The sequence below is a fragment of the Myxine glutinosa genome, chromosome 12, assembly GCF_964187855.1.
Source record: "Myxine glutinosa chromosome 12, kmMyxGlut1.1, whole genome shotgun sequence".
Taxonomy (NCBI): domain Eukaryota; kingdom Metazoa; phylum Chordata; class Myxini; order Myxiniformes; family Myxinidae; genus Myxine; species Myxine glutinosa.
In genome coordinates, this window is record NC_136272.1 from 4,916,120 (window position 1) to 4,927,595 (window position 11,476).

Genomic DNA, 11,476 nt, shown 5'->3' on the forward strand with positions numbered 1-11,476 from the left:
CCGCGGCCGTGGTCGCGGTAGCCGAACCCGAGATGCCAATGAATTGGAACCTGTTTATGAAACAGATGATGGCCTTTATGGTAAAAACAGACGATAATTTCAAAGGGATGGAAAACAGGATGGGAAACCAAATGGAGATAATGGGAAACCAAATGGGGGTAATGAGGGACGAAGCGAGGGGTACCGGTGAGGAGTTAGACAAGAAATTTGGGAAGTTCGACAATAATTTTGAGGGGTTAGACAACGGGATAAAAGAGGTAAAAAATGGGTTCGAGGGGGTAGAAAATAGAATGGCTGCCCAGGAGAATCAGATAGAGGGAGTGAAAAATGGGTTAGAGGGGTTAGAAAACAGGATGGAAGGCAAATTGAGGGACATGAGGGACCAAGCGGAAAGGGAAGTTAACCAAATGGGGCAGCAGATAGAGGGGGTCAGAATGGGGGTAGAAACCAAACTGGATGCTCACAGGGAGGAAATGGAGCAGATGAGGGTGGCATCTGGGCAGGAGATGCAAGTGATGGGAGAGGAGATCAGAAGAGGAGTGAGTGAGGAGGTCGGAGGTGTGCGCGAGGAGGTGAGGCACTGTAAGGAGCACATGGAGAAGGAGGTGAGAAAGGGGACTGTAAAGTTACAAGGGGGCATAGAGGACCTGACGCAGGAGGTGGAACAGCTGACGGAGGGACAAAAAGGACTAACGGAGCAGGTTCAAAGGAACACTGCGGTATTAGGAGGTTTAAAAGCGACACAAAATGACCTAAAAAATGACTTGGTAGCGACGAAGAGGGAATGTCAGATGGTACGTGAGGGACTGACAGTGAGGTTGGACGAGGTGGTAGAGGTAATGGAGACGAAGGACCGGCAGGTGAGGACGCACCTGGAAACGGTCAAGGTAGCCTTAGAGGACGAGCTTGAGGAGACGTACCGGGGAATAAAGGAGGTGAAGCAGAAACTAGAAGAAGTGGAAGAAGGGATGAGCGAAATTAAGAAGCGACGGAGAGGGGATAAGAAAGAGATAAAAGAGAGATAAAAGAATTGGTCCAAAGTCTGTGTTTGGATCGTGATGATGTGCTCATTAACCGGATGAGGGATTCGCAGGTGATGGAGGAGAAGCGAAGAGGAAGAGGACCCGGTGTAAGTGGTGACCAATATGGTCGTGCGTATGATGCGCCAGGGGATTTAAGGAGCTTGGGGGTCGAGATGGACCCGGGTGTTCGTGAGAGGCCGTTGGTGAAGTGTGCGACAGGTCTGGTGTGCGAAAAAGGAGGTGTGCGAGAAAGTCCGACTCTGGGGTGTGTGAGTAAAAAGTGCACGCCGAGGAGTGAGTGTGCTGGCGAGAGTGAGTCGGTCGTAGCGCGTGTGCGAGGGAGCACATGGAAGCGCGGGGTAGTGAGTGTTACAGAGGGTGTGACGGGAGAGTGTGCGCAGGAGTGTGCGCGAGAAAGGTGTGTGATGGACGGGTGCATGGGGAAAGAGTGCGCTGTCAAAGGCAAGGAAGAATGCACACCTGTGGTGAGTGTTACAGAGGGTGTAACGGGAGAGTGTGCGCGAGAAAGGTGTGTGACGGACAGGTGCATGAGGAAAGAGTGCGCTGTCAGAAGTAAGGAAGAGTGTCCACCTGTGGTGAGTGTTACAGAGGGTGTAACGGGAGAGTGTGCGCGAGAAAGGTGTGTGACGGACAGGTGCATGGGGAAAGAGTGTGCTGTCAAGAGTAAGGGTGAGCGCGTTGTCAAGAGTGGTGGTGAGAGTAGTGAGAGTGACAAGGAGAGTGAGTTGGTTGTGACAGGTGAGCGAGGATGTACACCTGGGATGGAAGGATGCACACCTGGAATGGTAGAGCGTGAGTGGGAATGCACGCTGGAGTTGGTGGTGAGGCACGTGGTTGGGTGTGCGAATGAGGGCACACCTGTGATTGTCACGGAGGGGGTGACTGAGGAGGGGGCGCGAAGAGGTGTTTTGGTGAGGTGTGCGACCAACGAATGTGTGCCGAAGTGTTCGGTGGTCAGGTGTGTGACCAAGGCTGTGAGTGGAATGGGTGTACCGAGGTGTGTAAGGAAAGGTACGAGGAGCATGGAAACGGCTGGATGTGTGAGCAAGGAACGGGCTGCGGGGTGTAAGCATGCAGGTGAAGCATCGACGTTACACGGGTTAGAGGTTAGGTCGACTTTTAGCCGAATCGGGCCCTCGGTGCGTGCTGGGCCTCGCTTTGAACGGCCGCGTCCGTGCTCCACTAGGCGGAGCGGGCAGCCCGATAGAAAGGGTCGTCATGGCGACCACTTTTTGTTGAGGCAGTCCGGCAGGTCGAGATCGGGACATTGGATGGCTCCACGCCGAGATGGTGCGTGGGATCTCAGCCCGGGTAAGCCCCCATCCCTGCACCGAATGCCGGACGCATCCAGCCGCTGGCACAGAACAACCCGCATTCATGGCTTGGCTTTACGAAGCCGGGCTTTAGAAGTGAATTGGCGCACCGAGAGGCAGTAGTGAGTAGACTGGGTGATGAGGTTAGTGTTTTGGACCCAAAATTAGAGAAAAACAAAATTTGATGATTGGCAAAGGATTGGCAGTAGTGATTGGCAGATGATGGGCAGTGATTGGCAAATTTTTGATTTGTTGAAATTTGATGTGCAAAATTGGTAGTGAGCGATGGGCCCGGTGGGTAAGGTTGGCATCCCTGCCACCCTTCCCATAGTGGGGGCAAAGGAGCAATAGTTTATGGGGTGATGGCAGTGAAAACTAGCCCGGGTGGGTTAGGTTATATTGATAGGGATCTAGCGAAGATGACAGTAGGTAACGTTAAGTTTAGTTAGTGACTGATACCTGTAGTGGGGACGCAGGTAGATTAGTATGGATGATAATGACGAGGGAGCGCAATAGTTTAAAGGGACGACTGGGAAGCGCAAGTTTCAGAAGGGAGTAGTTAGCTGAGATGATGCCGTGTGTGTGAGAATGGAACAGGTGTGATTGCACAGGTGTGCAACTGGACAGGTGTGTGGAGCAGTGTGTGAGTAATGAGTGTTGTGGATCAGCGCGAATGCGCTTGGGGAGAGAAGGGTGCAGGTGGCACCAGGTGTGAGAGCACAGGTGTGCAAGTACAGGTGTGTGGAGAGAGTTGGAGTAAGTGGTACGGAGTGGTGTGCATGGTGCGAAGGTGTGGATGGGGGAAGAGTGGACCCCTTTCACGAGTACCCGGGGCGGGTAGTGTAAGTGTTAGGTAGAGGGTATAGGTAAATTGTGGTTGGATATTGGCATCTGTGGTGCGGGTGACAGAATGGTATTGTGAATGGGTGCATTAGTGTTGTGGAAATGGCTGGGCGTGTAGCCTGTTAGTGTGTGTAGTTGGTTGGGCACTCCACCACTGTGAGGATGTCGGCCAGGTGAGGCCGCAGGTGGGCTCTGGGAGCCGGTAGTTGTGAGTGGGTGCCTGAGGATCCCGGGTGTGGATCGGGCAGCCCAGTGCCAGAGAGGGCACCGAGTGGGGAGAGCGCCAGAGGGCCTTCCCCAGGTAGTTAGGTTAGGGTAAGGAGCAGGTAAGCTCGGAGGCAACTGCAGTGGTGGAGGTGTGCAGGTGGGTAGACCCACTGGGAGAGGTACACGCCACAGCCCAGAAATTGTGCGAGGGCACCGGGAGATGAATCGGGGGAGTGAGACCCCAAATTGAAGAGCACCACAGTCTGGCCAATGGGAATTGGTTTTTTAGAACCCATAGTGTAAGAGGGCCAATGGTTTGGCCGGAGAAAGACCCCGGGTAGTGTAAAGTTGTTAAAGTCACTTAGGAAATAGTTAGGATTGATGAACCTGTCGCACCATACGCAGCCACTTACCTGTGGTGATGATGATGACTCCACACCTGTGTTTTCTTTGTTTGTGTTGCAGAAATGAGAATTGCTGTTGGATTTGTGAGACGCATCACGACGTGGATGAGACATTGGGGTGATTCCATCTCTCCCTCCCTAGGAGGGACTGATGATGAATTGGTAATGGCAAATTTTGATGTTCAGTTGGAGATGGCAAATTTTGATGAGAGTTGAAAATGGCAAATTTGATTGGTTAGGAGGGAAAGAAGACGAATTTGGTATATGGGAGGAACGGGGAAGACAGTAGGGATGTTTGTTGATTTGTAAAGTAGATGTTTATGGGTAGTGTTGTGTTTTGTGGATACAGTAAGGGGTAAGGGAGGGGCCATGTAGGTTACCTGGTGGGGGGGGGGGGGGGTGTACGGTAGGAACGTACCTGTCTCACCTGGTTCCCATGTGCCCCCAGTGTGCATTACCTTGCATTGCGTGCACTTTTGCGCCCTTACCACCTTACTCACTTGTCTTTTCTTTTGTCTCCCACCTCCGAGGATCTGGCTTTGGGGTAGAGAGAGAGGAGAGAGAGGTGCTGGCTTCGCAGTTGTGGGCCTGCACTTTCGCTGTTTGCTGCCTGGATCGATACATCATATGGACCGCAATGTTTGTGGCCACCCACCATGGACCGCAGCTCTTTTGCGGCCAAGCACCACCCGTGGATGGACCTATGGGTCAACGTGGCACCTATGCCATGCAGGTGAACCACTTTTAGTTGACACCACTGAAGGCCACAATATAGAAATGGACGCGGTTGGCGCCTTTCTTTATTTTTTGAAAGAGGCAAGAAGGCCAAGTGCACCACACGAAGGCAAGACCAGCGGCAGAACATCAGCCGGCTGCGACACCACACAATGATTCATAAACACTTTATTGGTGCACCGGATGGTGCTCACTGTGTGATGGGGTGGTGCTTGATGCTTGGAAGGGGTGCTCTGCACATTATTAAAGGCCGTAGGCCACAGAGCACTCGTGGGTTGGTGTATCGATGCTGGCATGCGTGCTCTCTCTATGCATAACATCTGCATGTGTTCCTCCAAAAACAGGTCCTGGATCGTAGTGTAAATATCAGCGTAGTCTTGTGCAAATAATGCTCCCTACCGGCTGTATGTTTAGTTTGAGGATTCTTTCCGGATTCGGTTATCCTGTGGGTGTGTTTCTGTGAGGAGAAGGGTGCAACGTCGCAGGGGGACATATTTACTCATTTGTGAATATCTGTAAAACTGTCGCACTCAGGGTAGAGTTAATAGTAGAGGGAACTACATTGCGTGCCACACTAAAGTAGGTAAAAATTTATCGGGTCGGGACGCCCCGAGGGTAGAGAAGGGTGCAATGTTGCGAATATGGAATTTGGCCTCCATATCCGCTTGTAAATATTCCCCTATTTCCCCAATACTCCCCAACTATCCCCAATCCCCCATTCCCTAGTCCCATTGTCTGTAAACAACACTCTGTAGAACCGACCTTCCCCTTTTTCCCCCATTAAATGTCGTGCCCAGGTCCACCGCATCTCACGTAGACAACTTTCGGACATCTTGCTAGTTATTCTTAGTCTATGTCAGTTAAGGACTCCTTTCCATTAATTCTGACTCTTCGTTGCACCAGAATGTGATTATATGGCACCAGTAGTGAGTTTAGGACCTTCCCATACCTCCTTCCATCTTCTTCCCCAAACAACAACAACAACAACAACTACAGCTACAACAACAACTATAACCACGGCGCGCGGGGGGAGTGTGCGTCCTCCCACCAGCTCGGTTAGCCGCCATGACCATGCGCTCCACGGGGTTACCACGAAGGGGCTGGCTGTCAGCTCCTCGTCAAGGGCGGAGCCTGGTAAACCCCCCGCACGCACCCAATGAGAAGCAACGTGCCGATTCCACGAGGCGGAGCTAACGAGCCGAGGGCGTGTCACTCCCCGCCGGATATACGCAGCGACTCACCGGACGTGACGTGAGATGCGCCCCCAGCTTGAAGAAGAGCAAGTCACTACCTCCGAGCGCTGCGACCTCCCTGCATCTCTGGACCGAACCGAGTCGATTCTGTCCCTGAGCCCAGGTGCACCTGGAGCCATCGATTCTGCCTTTCCTTGCCATCAATCCCCGTGTGAGTCAGCCTTTTGTCCCGTTTATCTGTCGTCTGTTGGGGGTTAATATAAGATTGTGTCTAAGTGCCTATCTTCCTTTGCTGTCCCTCTTGTAGTTGTAATCTAACCTTCCGAACGAATATAATCTCCTCCGGAGGTCTTGAGAACCGTATCCCTGGTGTCGTGTCATTTTAATCCCAGCCGTGTGTCTTTTCCTTCATTGACCTAGCGTAGCGCGACTAGTCAACGTTCGAGCATAATCGGGTAAACTGTGCAGACGTGGTCATACCAAACCGCTCGGTAAATAACATCTAAGCCGCGTCTGTAACAATTGGTGTCGAGGAGTGGAATTCGAACCCGGGACTAAATTTATTAGGCCCAAATTTGTAACAATTAGAATCGATTCGGAGCGCGTTTCCCGCGCGAAATTATAACGGCGAAATTTGATTTTGTTATACGGAAATAAAAACCCGAATTTTGAAAGTCGCGCTATGGCAGACCAAGACAGCTGGGGTCCGGTAGGGGAGAGTGAGGCAGGGTCGGTCCAGGACCAAATTGAGGGACGCGAGGAGAGCGAAGCAGTGAGGGCGGCAGGGTCGCAAAATAGCGTTGTCGTGCACGTGGGTGTAGCGGCACCAAATTTAGCCGCGGCCGTGGTCGCGGTAGCCGAACCCGAGATGCCAATGAATTGGAACCTGTTTATGAAACAGATGATGGCCTTTATGGTAAAAACAGACGATAATTTCAAAGGGATGGAAAACAGGATGGGAAACCAAATGGAGATAATGGGAAACCAAATGGGGGTAATGAGGGACGAAGCGAGGGGTACCGGTGAGGAGTTAGACAAGAAATTTGGGAAGTTCGACAATAATTTTGAGGGGTTAGACAACGGGATAAAAGAGGTAAAAAATGGGTTCGAGGGGGTAGAAAATAGAATGGCTGCCCAGGAGAATCAGATAGAGGGAGTGAAAAATGGGTTAGAGGGGTTAGAAAACAGGATGGAAGGCAAATTGAGGGACATGAGGGACCAAGCGGAAAGGGAAGTTAACCAAATGGGGCAGCAGATAGAGGGGGTCAGAATGGGGGTAGAAACCAAACTGGATGCTCACAGGGAGGAAATGGAGCAGATGAGGGTGGCATCTGGGCAGGAGATGCAAGTGATGGGAGAGGAGATCAGAAGAGGAGTGAGTGAGGAGGTCGGAGGTGTGCGCGAGGAGGTGAGGCACTGTAAGGAGCACATGGAGAAGGAGGTGAGAAAGGGGACTGTAAAGTTACAAGGGGGCATAGAGGACCTGACGCAGGAGGTGGAACAGCTGACGGAGGGACAAAAAGGACTAACGGAGCAGGTTCAAAGGAACACTGCGGTATTAGGAGGTTTAAAAGCGACACAAAATGACCTAAAAAATGACTTGGTAGCGACGAAGAGGGAATGTCAGATGGTACGTGAGGGACTGACAGTGAGGTTGGACGAGGTGGTAGAGGTAATGGAGACGAAGGACCGGCAGGTGAGGACGCACCTGGAAACGGTCAAGGTAGCCTTAGAGGACGAGCTTGAGGAGACGTACCGGGGAATAAAGGAGGTGAAGCAGAAACTAGAAGAAGTGGAAGAAGGGATGAGCGAAATTAAGAAGCGACGGAGAGGGGATAAGAAAGAGATAAAAGAGAGATAAAAGAATTGGTCCAAAGTCTGTGTTTGGATCGTGATGATGTGCTCATTAACCGGATGAGGGATTCGCAGGTGATGGAGGAGAAGCGAAGAGGAAGAGGACCCGGTGTAAGTGGTGACCAATATGGTCGTGCGTATGATGCGCCAGGGGATTTAAGGAGCTTGGGGGTCGAGATGGACCCGGGTGTTCGTGAGAGGCCGTTGGTGAAGTGTGCGACAGGTCTGGTGTGCGAAAAAGGAGGTGTGCGAGAAAGTCCGACTCTGGGGTGTGTGAGTAAAAAGTGCACGCCGAGGAGTGAGTGTGCTGGCGAGAGTGAGTCGGTCGTAGCGCGTGTGCGAGGGAGCACATGGAAGCGCGGGGTAGTGAGTGTTACAGAGGGTGTGACGGGAGAGTGTGCGCAGGAGTGTGCGCGAGAAAGGTGTGTGATGGACGGGTGCATGGGGAAAGAGTGCGCTGTCAAAGGCAAGGAAGAATGCACACCTGTGGTGAGTGTTACAGAGGGTGTAACGGGAGAGTGTGCGCGAGTAAAGGTGTGTGACGGACAGGTGCATGAGGAAAGAGTGCGCTGTCAGAAGTAAGGAAGAGTGTCCACCTGTGGTGAGTGTTACAGAGGGTGTAACGGGAGAGTGTGCGCGAGAAAGGTGTGTGACGGACAGGTGCATGGGAAAGAGTGTGCTGTCAAGAGTAAGGGTGAGCGCGTTGTCAAGAGTGGTGGTGAGAGTAGTGAGAGTGACAAGGAGAGTGAGTTGGTTGTGACAGGTGAGCGAGGATGTACACCTGGGATGGAAGGATGCACACCTGGAATGGTAGAGCGTGAGTGGGGAATGCACGCTGGAGTTGGTGGTGAGGCACGTGGTTGGGTGTGCGAATGAGGGCACACCTGTGATTGTCACGGAGGGGGTGACTGAGGAGGGGGCGCGAAGAGGTGTTTTGTTGAGGTGTGCGACCAACGAATGTGTGCCGAAGTGTTCGGTGGTCAGGTGTGTGACCAAGGCTGTGAGTGGAATGGGTGTACCGAGGTGTGTAAGGAAAGGTACGAGGAGCATGGAACGGCTGGATGTGTGAGCAAGGAACGGGCTGCGGGGTGTAAGCATGCAGGTGAAGCATCGACGTTACACGGGTTAGAGGTTAGGTCGACTTTTAGCCGAATCGGGCCCTCGGTGCGTGCTAGGGCCTCGCTTTGAACGGCCGCGTCCGTGCTCCACTAGGCGGAGCGGGCAGCCCGATAGAAAGGGTCGTCATGGCGACCACTTTTGTTGAGGCAGTCCGGCAGGTCGAGATCGGGACATTGGATGGCTCCACGCCGAGATGGTGCGTGGGATCTCAGCCCGGGTAAGCCCCCATCCCTGCACCGAATGCCGGACGCATCCAGCCGCTGGCACAGAACAACCCGCATTCATGGCTTGGCTTTACGAAGCCGGGCTTTAGAAGTGAATTGGCGCACCGAGAGGCAGTAGTGAGTAGACTGGGTTGATGAGGTTAGTGTTTTGGACCCAAAATTAGAGAAAAACAAATTTGATGATTGGCAAAGGATTGGCAGTAGTGATTGGCAGATGATGGGCAGTGATTGGCAAATTTTTGATTTGTTGAAATTTGATGTGCAAAATTGGTAGTGAGCGATGGGCCCGGTGGGTAAGGTTGGGCATCCCTGCCACCCTTCCCATAGTGGGGGCAAAGGAGCAATAGTTTATGGGGTGATGGCAGTGAAAACTAGCCCGGGTGGGTTAGGTTATATTGATAGGGATCTAGCGAAGATGACAGTAGTAACGTTAAGTTTAGTTAGTGACTGATACCTGTAGTGGGGACGCAGGTAGATTAGTATGGATGATAATGACGAGGGAGCGCAATAGTTTAAAGGGACGACTGGAAGCGCAAGTTTCAGAAGGGAGTAGTTAGCTGAGATGATGCCGTGTGTGTGAGAATGGAACAGGTGTGATTGCACAGGTGTGCAACTGGACAGGTGTGTGGAGCAGTGTGTGAGTAATGAGTGTTGTGGATCAGCGCGAATTGCGCTTGGGGAGAGAAGGGTGCAGGTGGCACCAGGTGTGAGAGCACAGGTGTGCAAGTACAGGTGTGTGGAGAGAGTTGGAGTAAGTGGTACGGAGTGGTGTGCATGGTGCGAAGGTGTGGATGGGGGAAGAGTGGACCCCTTTCACGAGTACCCGGGGCGGGTAGTGTAAGTGTTAGGTAGAGGGTATAGGTAAATTGTGGTTGGATATTGCATCTGTGGTGCGGGTGACAGAATGGTATTGTGAATGGGTGCATTAGTGTTGTGGAAATGGCTGGGCGTGTAGCCTGTTAGTGTGTGTAGTTGGTTGGGCACTCCACCACCTGTGAGGATGTCGGCCAGGTGAGGCCGCAGGTGGGCTCTGGGAGCCGGTAGTTGTGAGTGGGTGCCTGAGGATCCCGGGTGTGGATCGGGCAGCCAGTGCCAGAGAGGGCACCGAGTGGGGAGAGCGCCAGAGGGCCTTCCCCAGGTAGTTAGGTTAGGGTAAGGGAGCAGGTAAGCTCGGAGGCAACTGCAGTGGTGGAGGTGTGCAGGTGGGTAGACCCACTGGGAGAGGTACACGCCACAGCCCAGAAATTGTGCGAGGGGCACCGGGAGATGAATCGGGGGAGTGAGACCCCAAATTGAAGAGCACCACAGTCTGGCCAATGGGAATTGGTTTTTTAGAACCCATAGTGTAAGAGGGCCAATGGTTTGGCCGGAGAAAGACCCCGGGTAGTGTAAAGTTGTTAAAGTCACTTAGGAAATAGTTAGATTGATGAACCTGTCGCACCATACGCAGCCACTTACCTGTGGTGATGATGATGACTCCACACCTGTGTTTTCTTTGTTTGTGTTGCAGAAATGAGAATTGCTGTTGGATTTGTGAGACGCATCACGACGTGATGAGACATTGGGGTGATTCCATCTCTCCCTCCCCTAGGAGGGACTGATGATGAATTGGTAATGGCAATTTTGATGTCAGTTGGAGATGGCAAATTTTGATGAGAGTTGAAAATGGCAAATTTGATTGGTTAGGAGGGAAAGAAGACGAATTTGGTATATGGGAGGAACGGGGAAGACAGTAGGGATTTTTGTTGATTTGTAAAGTAGATGTTTATGGGTAGTGTTGTGTTTTGTGGATACAGTAAGGGGTAAGGGAGGGGCCATGTAGGTTACCTGGTGGGGGGGGGGGGTGTACGGTAGAACGTACCTGTCTCACCTGGTTCCCATGTGCCCCCAGTGTGCATTACCTTGCATTGCGTGCACTTTTGCGCCCCTTACCACCTTACTCACTTGTCTTTTCTTTGTCTCCCACCTCCGAGGATCTGGCTTTGGGGTAGAGAGAGAGGAGAGAGAGGTGCTGGCTTCGCAGTTGTGGGCCTGCACTTTCGCTGTTGCTGCCTGGATCGATACATCATATGGGACCGCAATGTTTGTGGCCACCCACCATGGACCGCAGCTCTTTTGCGGCCAAGCACCACCCGTGGATGGACCTATGGGTCAACGTGGCACCTATGCCATGCAGGTGAACCACTTTTAGTTGACACCACTGAAGGCCACAATATAGAAATGGACGCGGTTGGCGCCTTTCTTTATTTTTTGAAAGAGGCAAGAAGGCCAAGTGCACCACACGAAGGCAAGACCAGCGGCAGAACATCAGCCGGCTGCGACACCACACAATGATTCATAAACACTTTATTGGTGCACCGGATGGTGCTCACTGTGTGATGGGGTGGTGCTTGATGCTTGGAAGGGGTGCTCTGCACATTATTAAAGGCCGTAGGCCACAGAGCACTCGTGGGTTGGTGTATCGATGCTGCATGCGTGCTCTCTCTATGCATACATCTGCATGTGTTCCTCCAAAAACAGGTCCTGGATCGTAGTGTAAAT